Source organism: Nicotiana attenuata, unplaced genomic scaffold (assembly GCF_001879085.1).
Source record: "Nicotiana attenuata strain UT unplaced genomic scaffold, NIATTr2, whole genome shotgun sequence".
NCBI lineage: Eukaryota > Viridiplantae > Streptophyta > Magnoliopsida > Solanales > Solanaceae > Nicotiana > Nicotiana attenuata.
In genome coordinates, this window is record NW_017670281.1 from 1,059,288 (window position 1) to 1,073,256 (window position 13,969).

Sequence of the window (13,969 nt, forward strand, 5' to 3'; positions counted from 1 at the left end):
GCCATTCAAGATGAGAGTGCGCAATGCCTTGTCGACCGTAAAATCGGTCTTCCCGATTTTAGCCATTTACAGATAGTCCCCGTGTTTCTCAGAGTAAAACAAACAGAAACATCCTCGAGATCTTGCCCCTCCGGTGCTTCCATCGAAACATATAGTTGTGTCCTGCTAAGTGACCGATGTAATAGGCAAGGCTTCTAATGGTCGCGTCCAAACAATCCTCAAAATCTTCGAATTAATTATAGTGGTTGGTTGTCCTCTGGTATGCTCCAATCGCAAATGTTAGGTATCTATAAATACTCACTTCTTCCCCTCTTCCTCACTACTGCATCGTCAAGCTCCCTACAGAGTTTTTCTTTCCTCTTACCTCTCTCCCATGTCCTTTCCTGAACCGCGATTTTTTGTTTTTTCTTTGTAATCTTCTGGTAAAAATGGCGAACACTTCCACCTCTATCGCTCAGGAAGATGTGCCTTCTTCTTCCACACTTTCCTCTGAGGGTAAAGCAACAACGTCTCCTAGTGCTACAGAGTGCGTTCCAGAGGCCTTTGAAACGACCTCTGACTTTAAGGTCGAGAGACCTTCTTCAAAGTCGGACGATGTGAACTCGCGTCTCGATATATCAGTTTAATAATGGACATCGACAGGGTAAAAATCGACAGTCGCTGGGGAGATGCGGTATTATTGGAGGTTCCTTGTCGGGGGAGGACGTAACGACGTATAAAGCCGACTTCCTCAATGTGTATATCCATTTACCTTCAGCCCGGCGGTGCCATCCATGCCTTCGATAGAACCCATGATCCTAGACTTCTGCGAACGATATCAAGTGACTCTCGGCCAAATTCATCTGTCATTCTGGCGTATCATTTACATGACCAGGTATTACGCGAATATGATTGAGGGGATTCCCTTCACCCTTGACCATTTGATCATAATGTACAGTCTCCGACTCTTTCGTGGGGCCTGATTAAGCTCCGTTGTTGGGCCTCGAAGGCCCTCTTCGTTTGCACCGACGAGGTCAGGAATGGTGGGTAGATAAGCCGTTTCATCTAAGTTAGGACCTCGGACTTGATCCTCGCAGAGAGGATGTCGTTCCCCGAAAGATGGAACATGAAGCGTAAGTAGACATACTTAATTAACTGCCCATTTCTTTCTTTTGGATACATTTCCTCATGAACTGACTTCCTCCGCTGATACAGCTGCTGCGGCATACCCTGATGCGGTAAGGAATCATTCAGGCTGGGTAGCTAAACTGGACTCGATTTTCCTATATGTCGAGCGAGTGTGGCACAATTTATCCAAGGCTCTATAGGAAGCCAAGGATCACGGTGGGACTTCATTCTCTGCTATAGTTTCAGTTTTACAAAAGTTACTGCTAATTGCGCTCTCATTCCCGTGCATGTTTTTGTATCTGGGCAGGTCTGGGGGAGGCCTTCTTGATGAGAGAAACTCTGCCTGGTGAAGCGAGTGCTCCAATACCCGACGAAGAGAGGAAAAATAAGGGGGATAATCGACTTATCCTCCGAAATCCAAGAAAACCAGAGTGGAAGATACTAAGGATGATTCAACAGCCTTAATTCCAGAGGCATCGGGGAGTCCCCGAGCTGGAGGTGAAAAGAAAGATGATTCTTTGACAGCACCCGAAGGGGGAGAGGATTTGACTGTCTCTTATACTGTTGTGTCGGCGGCTTCCGAATTGCGGCTCGGTTCCGTTGTTGCCCCGCCTCGGGCTGAAGAGGCCTGCGAGGGTGTATCAGGTGCTATTGCCGAGCCGATCCACATCCAAAATTTCCCTCGAGTTGAGGTGAGCTCGGCAGGCGGTCTAGGGGGCCCAATTTCAAAGCTCTTCAGAAGCAAGGGGTAGCCCCGATTGATCCAATCGAGGTCATTGAAGTGAGTGATTCTCCTTTTGAATCGGCCTTTCCTCCAAGGGGGGATGCAAGATATCCCCAATATAGAGTCTCGCGGCATGGGGACGCCCGCTGGTGATATGTCCGAAAAGCCTTCTACAGCGCCTGAGGAATAGCCTGAGCCTGATATTTCGCTTATTTTTAACGAGATCGACAGGCTATGCGAGCAGGTAATCTATTTGTAAATTCTTCTTGGCGCTTCGAACTTTTTCCTTCTAACCTTATTTCTTTCATGGTTCCAGGCCAAGGTGTTGTATGACCAAACGTTCGCCAATTTTGAAACCGAGCTGACTCGCCGTGAGGGCGACCATAAGAAGCTTACTTTGGAAGCCGATGAGCTCAGGGCTATTTCTACCAAGAGGGAGGAAGAACTCCGTGGCCTTCGGGATTGCTTGGAGGCAGCGTCCCGGGAAAAGGCTCTTCTTACTGAACATGTTACAGAGCTCCTATTTATTTTTGTCGGTAACTCTGACTGACCTCCATATTTTAATATCATTTGCTTGATTTTTGCAGTTTAAGGAGAAGGATGTCCTTATAGGGGAGGAGCTCTGAGCCAGGGACTTCGAAATTCTCGAACTTAAGCGGTATCTGAGTGAGGTAATCTCTGAGGGAGACGCCCTCCGGGGAGAGGTGGTTTCGATTGGGCATTGCCTCGATGACGCGAGGGCTGAGAGAAGTAAACATAAGGATCTCCATACTGAGTTGGTCTCCATGCTATCCGAGGTCAGGGCTGAGGCCGAGGCGCTCGTGACCTTGCATAAGGAGGACGCCGCCACTGCAAATGCTCAGGCCTTGAAGGTGTCCGAAGAGGATGAGTTGCGCCTGACCCGAGCATTGGAGCATGCCTACCGGTTAGAATCTCGAAGACAGACGCTCGAGGATATATATGCAGGGGCCGTTGATTTAATCGCCGAGATTTAGAGGGTGAAGACCCTACAAGAGGGAGTTGCAGCCCTGCTCCCTTCCAAAAGTGAGTCGAGCAGTGACTCGGGAGGTGATGAAGAGGGAGGCAAAGTCCCTGAAGGAGAGGAAGCTGTTGGAAACCCGGAGGTTATGGCTGAAGCTGCTGAAAGCGTATCTTCTAAGGAGGCCGTCGAAGGCGTAGCTCCGGTGATAGATTAAGGTTTTAATTTGCTTTCTGCTTTCGCAAGGGCTCCAAATGAAGGCTTTGTAATTGTACTCTTATGAATCTTTTTGTATGTGTCACAATTCTTTACCTTTTTCTACTTTCCCTTTGAATGACTTATGGTATTCGTCTGGCAATTGGTCCGATGTTGTGGGTCTCGATTTTAGTTTGTTGGGTTCCTGCTACCATCGAGCGTTTCGCAATGGTCGAGAATCGACCTATAAGTCTGTCGTGTTGGCTTTGAGGCCATTTGCGTGCATTTTTTAGGTTCTCACGCGTCAGGTCGGTTTGACCTTTTAATGTAAGCTGGCGTCTTAGGCTCTTATGCTTTGGATTGGTACGACCCTTAATATGGGCTGGTTACAGTGGCTCTTATGCTTTTGCTCTTAGGCATAATTAGTTAACCGTTTTGGGTTCAGTCTTCGAATCGAGTTTCGACTGGAACTCATTGACCCTTAATTTTTTGAATTTAAAGTTGGCCCTTAGGCTCTTACGCGTTTGGTCGGTACGACCTTTTATATGGGCTGGCGGTAGTGGCTCTTACGCATTGGGTCGGTATGACCTTTCGTATAGGTTGGCGGCAGTGGCTCTGACGCATTGGGTCGGTATGATCTTTCGTATGGGCTCGCAGCAGTGGCTCTTACGCATTGGGTCTGTATGACCTTTAATAGGCTTTATTTTTCCATCGTTAAGGACTTTTTGAAATTGTGCTTGCCTGACTCTTCGGCGGTTTGATAGAACATCGATTGTGAGTCGTTATATGGCGACGATCAAGTACCTCAGAAGGTTTTACTTGGTGGATGAATGTTTTGAAGCTATAATTTGGAGCTGACATGGTCGAAGCCCTTTTGCCTATATCGAGGGTAGCTTGTTTAACCGGTTCTTTTCGAAGTGTTTTTCGAAGTAATTTGAAGGCCTGTGATTTTGTAGCGATGGTCGGGCGTCCCCGAGTAGCATTAGTTTGACTGGTACAACCTTGTGACCGCAGTCATTGTGTTTGGCCGGAGCCTTTCAGTCCCTGAGTGAAGTAGTTTTGGCGTCTATATCGAGGGTATGCCTTTTTAGGGGTCTTACAAGTTCGGATATATAGCCTTAACTTTAAGGTCGGGATAATGCCTTTTTGTAAGGTCTTATAATTTTTACATGCCTTTGAGGTCTTACAGTTTTGGTTACTTGGTGCAAGTATAGCTTATGCCTTGCTTGAGGTCTTATAGATATTGTTGTTTCCTTATATAGGTCTGACAACACCGAGGTTGCCCATATGGGGTCTTGTTGCTTCAGGTTTTTTGATAAGTCGATCAGGTACAGATTGGCGATAGTTCTCAAGACATTGAAAGTTTTCTTGGCTCTGGAGCCATTTTTATAGACTTGACATTGCCTCATTGAGGGCTTACGAGCTTGATACTTCCGACCCAGGGGTTGTACGGTTTCGAGTTTTTGATGCCAGTCCCCGAGTGTTCGGGACGTTCTTGGCTCTTGGAGCCATTTTTATAACCTTGATGTTTCCTCATTGAGGGCATACAAGTTTGAAGCTTCCGACCTGGAGGTCACACGGCTTCGAGTTTTTGATGCCAGTCCCCGAGTGTTCGGGACGTTTTTGGCTCTGGAGCTATTTTTGTAAAAAATACCGAGCTTCTTTGGAGGGGAAGGTATTCTTTGATTACTTGGTAAAAGTATACACGTGTTTGCTATCAAGGGCTCGATTATTCTATACGGACACGGTTCATTTGACCGTTTGGTCCGGTGCATCATTTTCCTATTAAGACCCCGTTCAGCACATCTTGGCTTCTCCGAGGAGGTGACCTTCCATGGGGATGGCCCCCAGCATTCGAGGTTGATTGAAGAGAAGCCTTGAATACTTGTTGAGTCTTCCTTAGCATATGGATGTTGCCTCGTTAAAAACCTTGCCGGTAAAACCTTTTTCGGGATAAAAACCCGGTGGAAGGAAAAGAGTGCAACGTATGCTTTGAAACCCAAAGGTCTTCGAGCTGGAGGGTGTTTCGGAGTCTTCCATCGGACACCTTAGCAGTAATATCGTTTGAGCATTGATATGTTCCAATTGCTTGGAAGCTGTTCGCCTTTCATGGTGCCGAGTTTGTAGGATCCGTTACCGACTATCCCGAGGACGCGGTACGGTCCTTCCCAGTTCTGACCTAGCTTTCCTTCATTAGGGTTTCGAGTATTCAAGGTGACTTTCCTTAGGACTAAGTCCCCGATTCCAAAATGTCGGAGATTTGTTCTCCTGTTGCAGTATCTTTCGATCCTCTATTTTTGTGCGGCTATTCAAACCAGCGAGGCTTCTCGCTTTTCATCTAATAATTCGAGAGCAATAGTCATGGCCCCATTGTTCGAGCTCTCGGTGGTGTGTCGGAATCTGGCGGTGGGTTCTCCGAACTTGACTTGTATCAAAGCCTCGGCACCATACACCAGGGAGAAAGGCGTTTCGCCCGTGCTTGATTTTGGAGTTGTTCGATATGTCCGGAGTACTTCGGGTAATATTTCTCTCCATCTTCCCTTTGCGCTTTCTAGTTTCTTCTTTACGTTTTGAATGATGGTTTTGTTTGTGGACTTGGCTTGGCTGTTTGCACACGGGTGGTAGGGCGTTGACAGGATCCTTTTGACTTTGTGATCCTCGAGGAACTGAGTCACTTTGCTTCCGATGAATTGTTTCCCGTTGTCACATGTTATCTCGGAAGGAATTCCGAATCGGCATATGATATGGTCCCAGATAAAATTGATGACTTCTTTTTCCCTTATTTTTTTGAAGGCCTGTGCTTCAACCCTTTTTGAGAAGTAGTCAGTCATAAATAAAATAAATCTGGCTTTACATGGCGTCGTTGGTAGAGGTCCGACGATGTCCATCCCCCATTTCATGAACGCCCATGGTGACAAAACTGAATGTAGTTGTTCACCAGGTTGGTGAATCATTGGAGCGAATTTTGGCATTTGTCACATTTGCGGACGAACTCTTGGTGTCCTTCTCCATGTTTTCCCAATAGTAGCCTGCCCTAATCACCTTTCGGATTAAGGAATCGGCGTCGGAATGGTTTCCGCAGGTGCCCTCGTGGATTTCTCGGAGTACATAATCAGTGTCTCCCAGCCCCAGACATACTGCTAGGGGCCATCAAAGCTTCTTCTGTACAGAGTCCCGTTTTTGTCGAGCAAGAGTCGGGCTGCTTTGGTTCGCAGGGCCCTCGATTCTTTAGGATCTGTGGGTAGTTTCCCGTCTTTCAGAAAGTCAATATATTTGTTTCTCCAATCCCATGTCAGGCTAGTGGAGTTGATCTCGACATGGCCTTCCTCGAACACTGATTTGGATAGCTGAACAACAACCCCGGGGATCAGGTCATCTTCATCGACAGACGATCCCAGGTTTGCAAGGGCATCGGCCTCGCTATTCTGCTCACGAGGTATGTGGACCAGAGTCCATTCTTTAAAACAGTGTAATGTGACTTGAATTTTTTCCAAGTATCTTTGCATCCTGTCTTCTCGGACCTCGAAGCTCCCATTACCTGATTTACTACCAAGAGCGAATCGCAACTTGCTTCGACGATTTCAGCTCCTAGGCCTTTGGCCAATTCTAGACCTGCAATCATAGCCTCATATTCGGCTTCGTTGTTAGTCAATCTTGCAGATTTTATAGATTGTCTGATTATGCCGCCCGTTGGTGGCTTCAGAACTATATCGAGCCCGGATCCTCTCTCGTTCGAGGCGCCGTCAGTGAACAATGTCCACACCCCGGAAGATGTGCCCATTTTTAGTAAAAGTTCCTTTTCTACCTCGGGCACGAGGGAGGGCGAAAATTTGGCCATGAAGTCCGCCAGAATTTAGGACTTGATAGCCGTTCGAGGTTGATACTCGATATCATACCCCCCGAGTTCGATGGCCCATTTGGCCAATCGGCCTGATAGTTTGGGGTTATGCAATATGCTCCGGAGAGGATATGTTGTTAAAACACAAATACGATGGCATTGAAAATAAGGTTTCAATTTTTGTGATGCACTTATTAATGCAAGAGCTAGTTTACTAGGTCCGGATACCTCGTTTCGGCATCTCCCAGGGTTCGACTTACATAATAAACAGGGAATTGCGTACCTTTCTCCTCTCGAACCTGTACACCACTTACTGCTATCTCGGATATGGCTAGGTATAAATACAGTGTCTCATCCTCTTTTTGTGTGTGGAGTAAAGGCGGCCTTGTCAGGTATCGCTTCAACTCCTCTAAGGCGCATTGGCATTCCAGAGTCCATTGAAAGTTGTTTTTCTTTTTGAGCAAGGAGAAGAAATGGTGACTCTGTCCGACGACCTTGATATGAGCCGGCCCAAGGCTGCTATCCGCCCGGTCAGCCGTTGTACGGCCTTTACGTTATTTACAACCGTAATTTCTTTGATGGTTTTGATTTTGTCGGGGTTGGTCTCAATTCCTCTGTCCGACACCATGAAACCTAAGAATTTGCCCGATCCTACCCCGAAGGCGCATTTCTCGGGATTGAGTTTCATGTTGTAACTTCTAAGGATGTCGAATGTTTCCTGCAAATGAATCAAATAGTCCTCTGTGCACATGGACTTAACTAGCATGTTGTCAATATAAACTTCCATGGACTTGCCTATTTGATGTTCGAACATCTTATTAACTAGGCGTTGTACGTGGCCCCTGCGTTTTTTAGCCCGAATGGCATTACATTGTAATAGTATGCACCATACTTCGTGATGAACGAAGTCTTTTCTCTATCCTCTGGGTTCATCTAAATTGGATTATACCCCGAATAGGCATCGAGAAAAGTGAGGGTTTCATGTTCAGCCGTGGCATCGATCAAACGGTCGATGTTGGGCAGTGGGAACGAGTCCTTTGGACACGCCCTATTAAGATCTTTATAATTTACGGACATTCTTAGTTTATTCCCCTTTTTGGGAACTATCAACACATTGGCCAACCATTCGGGAAACTTTACTTCCCTAATTGACCCTATCTTGAGGAGCTTCGTTAACTCGTCTTCGATGAATTCATGCTTTATCTCGGACTGGGGTCTCCTTTTTTGCTTCACCGGTTTGTACCTGGGGTCGACGCTTAGTCGATGGGTAGTTATCTTTGGTGGGATCACTGTCATGTCTAAATGGGACTAAGCAAAGCAATCGATGTTTTTAATAAGAAATTGAATGAGTTTTCTCCTGAGTTCGGGGGTTAATCTCGTCCCCAAGTATACCTTCCGATCTGGGAGATGCTCGACGAATACGGCTTGCTCCAGTTCTTCAACGGTCGACTTTGTTGCATCTGATTCTTCAGGGGTAACGAAGGTTCTGGGGGTGAGGATCTTCATCATCCTCAGATATTTGTTTGCTTTCCAACTCTTTTGAGGTGGTATGTGCAGAATTCGGTACCTCTTCATGGACCGCGAACATTTCCTTCGCCGTGTGTTGCTCCATATACACTGTCTTTATTCCGTCCTTTGTTGGAAATTTCATCATTTGATGTAGGGTCAATGGTATCGCCCTCATGTTATGTATCCATGGCCTACCGAGCAAGGCATTGTACCTAGTGTAACCTATAATGACGTGCAACCTGGTATCTCGAACTGCGTCGGATATGTTAACTGGGAGGGTGATTTCTCCTTATGTTGCTTCGCCATCCATATTGAAGCCGCTGAGGATTCAGGAGGTAGGTATGACCTGGTCGAGTAATCCGAGCTATTTTATCACTGCCGACCTAACTACGTTGGCCGAGCTACCTGGATCTACGAGCACACGTTTAATTTAGGTATTATTTAAGACAAGCGAGATTGCAAGTGTATCGTTATGTGGATGAGACAGAGTCTCAAAGTCTTCTTCGCTGAACACGAGGGTATCCAGATATGCTCGGCCCCGGGTTTGCCCTTCCGTCACCGCAAAAACGTTAATCCGCTTGATACCGGGCCTCTAGGGAACGTTGTTCCCCCTATAATCATTTGAACGATGTGCTGAGGTTTTCCCACTTCCCCTGTTTGCTTTTCTCTCTTCCCGAGTGAGGTTTTTCGAGTGTCCAGTCTATTTTCTCGGCGTGTATTCCTGTTGGTGTGGGAACTTACCCCAATGCGTTTAGGGTTGTGTGAGACCGTACCGACAGGAATCGGTTATGGTGCAACCTCAGGGTTTTGTGGTGGTACACAATTACCTGGAACAGTTGTACCATACTTTTTATGGTCTTCGAGGCCGTTGTTGTCATGTATGTTTACTAAGTTAGACATTTTGACCTGAAATCAAAGATCTTGGACAACAAAAAGTGTGAAAGGTAACTTGCATTTTGGAGTGAACCAGCAAGAAAATAATCACTGTTATTTTTAGCCCCACGGTGGGCGCCAAACTGTTTACCTTGAAATGGTAATAACAATTAGATTCGATTTTGCGGTTCTAAAAATATGTGATCTATTTAGGCTAGTTGTTAGGAAATAGATGCTAAGTGAAAGATTAGAAAAAATGAGATAATAGCTTGTAGATAGTATAATAACTGAACCGAATGGCTGGAAATCGGAGCCTCGAGCTTGTATACACGGGGCCTCGAGGTCGAGTTGAGTGCCCGGCCAGGGGCAGTCAATGAAGGATTAACAGTTATGATAAATTCGATGGCGGCTCTTTATGGCAAATAATGAGCATAAATGAAGAATAATAAATATAGCACAATAAATGTAAGTAGTGGAATCAAGAGAATTTGTTAAGTTAGAAAGCAAAGAGAATGTTCTTGTATATTCAATGTTGTGTATCAGGTGCCCCATAAAAATGACAAGGGTCCCCTTTTTATATGAGGGGAAAATCCCAATATGACACATGTATAATTATTACATAAAGTAGCTGGTACAACCACTCAATCAGCCTAGTGCAGGCTGTCACTGTTTGCGCAGACGTTGTCAGAAAATACTGCTCCATGGGAACTTCCCGCTTACTTACAATAAGCACCAGCTCATTCTGCCCCGACACCAGGCATGAAGAGTCCCTGAAGACGTCGAACCCCGGGCTATTCTCCGGGCCCTTCGAGATGAGAGTGTACAATGCCTCATCAACCATAAAATCGGTCTTCCCGATTTTAGCCGTATGCAACAGTGACATCTGAAGTATGGGGTGTAACAACATGTCCCCTTAGAAACATTTGTCCCCGAATGTTAACTATTAAAGGCTTTTAAAAATTGGGCGTAATATCATTAAATCAGTTTATATACTTTCAAAGAAGATTTCATTTCCAAGCATACATCAATTGACTTACGATGTACTTTCATGTACAAAAATATGGGGTGTAACACTGCAAATGTTAAAGGTCCTCCGATGCACTTTCATGGCTACAACAACACCATAGATGCAACAGAAGAGGACTTGACTTTGGGAACCTATCACCTAAGTGGTATCCTAAAAGCAAGTACCTCACACTTCTTGAGAACAAAATTTGCACACATTGTTGTATAACAAGTCACTACAAAAGTGAATGCGTTGCAAAAGAAAAGGCAAGTCAAAAGAACAAAGATTTGGTTCAAGGGAAGAATAGGTTACCAAGTTGGGCTAAAAAGAATTTGATTCATCCTTTTTCCTATAGAAAGGGACCCATACTAGTTTGGGTTTCTAAGACTAACCCCTGATTTCCTTTTGCATGTTCATGTAAAAGGGAGTAGCCAAAGATGGTACATGGATAGTGGCTGCTCAAAGCATATTACCGGAAGCAAGAACCAGTTTCTTTCACTTAAGGACCTTAAATAAGGTAATGTCTTCTTTGGAAATGGGAAGAAAGGTGAGATCATTGGGGTTGAAAAGGTAGGTAAGACTGATTCTCACTCTATTGAGAATGTCTACTTGATATATGGGCTAAAACACAGCCTAATAAGTGTATCACAATTGTGTGATAGAGGTATCATTGTAGCATTCACCTCTACAAAATGCTTTGTGATTAATCTTGCCACTGACAAGATAGTTTTGCAGGGAAGAGATATGTTATGGTGCTTATTGATGATTACTCTAGGTTTACTTGGACACTGTTTCTAACACCTAAAAATGAAGCATTTGACATGTTCTCTTCTTTTGTTAGGAAAAACTCAGAAACAACTAGGTAATCAACTTGCATCAGTTAGGTCTGATCATGGTACTGAAGTTGAAAATGCTAAATTTGTTGAATTTTGTGATGAGCATGGCATAGATCATGTTTTTTGTGCTCCTAGGACTCCACAACAGAATGGAGTAGTTGAAAGAAATAATAGGAAATTGGAAGAAATGGCTATGACTATGCTTCTTTCTAGTAAACTGCCCCATAGTTTTTGGGCAGAAGCTGTGAATACTACATGCTACATCATAAATAGGTGCATGACTAGTTGTTGAGAAGACTCCCTATGAGTTACTTAAAGGGAGAGAACCATATTTATCCCATCTTAGGGCATTTGGATGCAAGTGCTTTGTGCACAATAATGGTAAAGACTCCCTTGGTATGTTTGATCCCAGAAGTGACGAGGGAGTATTCATGGGATATTCTTCACATAGTAAAGCTTATAAGATTTATAACAAAAGAAATATGTGTGTAGAAGAAAGTGTCCATGTGGTTTTTGATGAAACTAACATTCTTTCTGAGAGGCAGGAACATGATAATGAAGCAATTGGGCTAGTAAGAAACTCAAATGAAACCACAGCCCAAACTGAAGCTGCACCAGAGGAATAGGTGATGGAACAGGTCCTTCCACCCAAGGCAACTTGACAGGGGGAACTGAACAAAGAGGAATTGATCCTAAAACCTTGAGGGAACCTGTCCATGAACCTATTTCTTAGCAACAAAACATTGAAGGAACATCTAGGGGAAACCAGCTGGTTGTGAAACTTTACAAGTATCAAAGTTCTCATCCCATTGAGAACATAATTACTTATCCAACCTCTGGAATCAAAACCAGATCTTATTTGAGGAATTTTTGTGCTTTTGATGCTTTTCTATCTCTTATTGAACCTAGAAATGTTGCTGAGGCTTTGCGGGATGCAAATTGGGTGAATGCAATGCAATATGAACTCAACCAATTTGAGAGAAGTCAACTTTGGCATCTGGTACCAAGACCCAAGGACATATCAGTAATTGGCACAAAATGAGTTTTTAGAAACAAACTTGACAAAGACGGAACAGTTACAAGGAACAAGAAGATTGGTGGTTCAAGAATATAGTCAAGAGGAGGGCATAGACTATGATGAGACCTTTGCTCCAGTTGCAAGATTGGAAGCAATTACTCCTTATAGCCTTTGCTGCTTACATGGAATTCACTCTCCATCAGATGGATATCAAGAGTGCCTTCCTCAATGGATATCTAAAGGAAGACGTGTTTGTCAAGCAACCTCCAGGTGTTGAAATCGAGAAATGTCCTGATCATGTGTACAAGCTTGACAAGGCACTTTATGGGCTCAAGCAGGCTCCAAGAGCATGTGATGAAAGATTATCTAAATTCTTGCTTGAGCATGGGTACAAGAGAGGTAAAATTGACAATACTTTATTCTTGAAAGAAAAAGGTAAAGATCTCTTGGTATTTCAGATATATGTTGATGATATAATCCTTAGATCAACTACTGATAAGTTAAGTAAAGAATTTGCTAAACTTATGGGGAGTGAGTTTGAAGTGAATATGATGGACGAGATTAATTTCTTTTTAGGCTTGCAAATTAAACAAAATTCAAATGGAACAATGATCCATCAGTAGAAGAAATATGTAAAGATCTCTTGGTAGTTCATATATATGTTGATGATATAATCTTTAGATCAACTACTGATAAGTTAAGCAAAGAATTTGCTAAACTTATGGGGAGTGAGTTTGAAGTGAATATGATGGATGAGATTAATTTCTTTTTAGGCTTGCAAATTAAATGAAATTCAAATGGAACTATGATCCATCAGCAGAAGTATGTAAAATAGTTGACTAAAAGGTTTAAAATGGAAGATTCCAAAGAAATATACACTCCTATAGCAGTAGCCACAAAATTGGACGTAGATGAACCTAGTTCATTTGTTGATCAGAAGTTGCATACGGGAATGATTGTATCTTTGTCATATCTCACATCCATCAAACCTGATATAATTTTCTATGTAGGCCTTTGTGCTAAATTTCTGGCAAATCCAAAGAAGTCTCACCTGACTGCTTTCAAAAGCATCTTGAGATACCTAAAAGGCACCACAGACCTTTGTCTATGGTATCAAAAAGGTAGTAATTTCAACTTAGTGGGATATGCTGATGCTGATTATGTAGATTTTCTTGTGGATAAAAAGAGCACCTTAGGTATGGCACACTTTCTTGGCTCATGTCTTGTGTCTTGGGCGACCAAAAGCAATATTTTGTGGACTTATCTACCGCTGAAGCTAAGTATGTTGCCGCTGCCTCATGTTGTGCTCAATTGTTGTGGATCAAACAGTAATTAATGAATTTTTTAATTGATGTAGGTTGTATCCCCATCCTTTGTGATACCACTAGTGCAATTAGTATGACCAAGAACCCGGTTCATCACAAAAGAACTAAGCACATAGATGTTAGGCATCACTTTTTGAGGGACTACTATGAAAAGGGTTTGATCACTGTGGAATTTTGTACTATTGACAAGCAAATAGCTGACATCTTCAGAAAGGCTCTAAGTAGAAATAACTTTGAAAGGAACATATTAGAATTAGGGACGATAAAGATCACCTAAAAGGAACCAATTCTAACTCAAAACTTTGGTTAGGAAAGGAAGGTTTAAGATGATGGCTTGCAAGTTTGTCGCTGGAGGACAACAAATCAAGAAAATTAATGAACAATTGAAAGCAAGCCGAGAAGAAGAACCCAAAAAATTTGATGAATCATTCACGTCTGCTATTGAGGGGGAAGAAACTATTTCTTCTGAAATAGAGCATCTGGTCCGAAAATTACTTCTGAAATCATCTCTGAGGTTGCCGCAAATCTGGAAAATAGGTTTGTTCAAGTAGGAACTGTG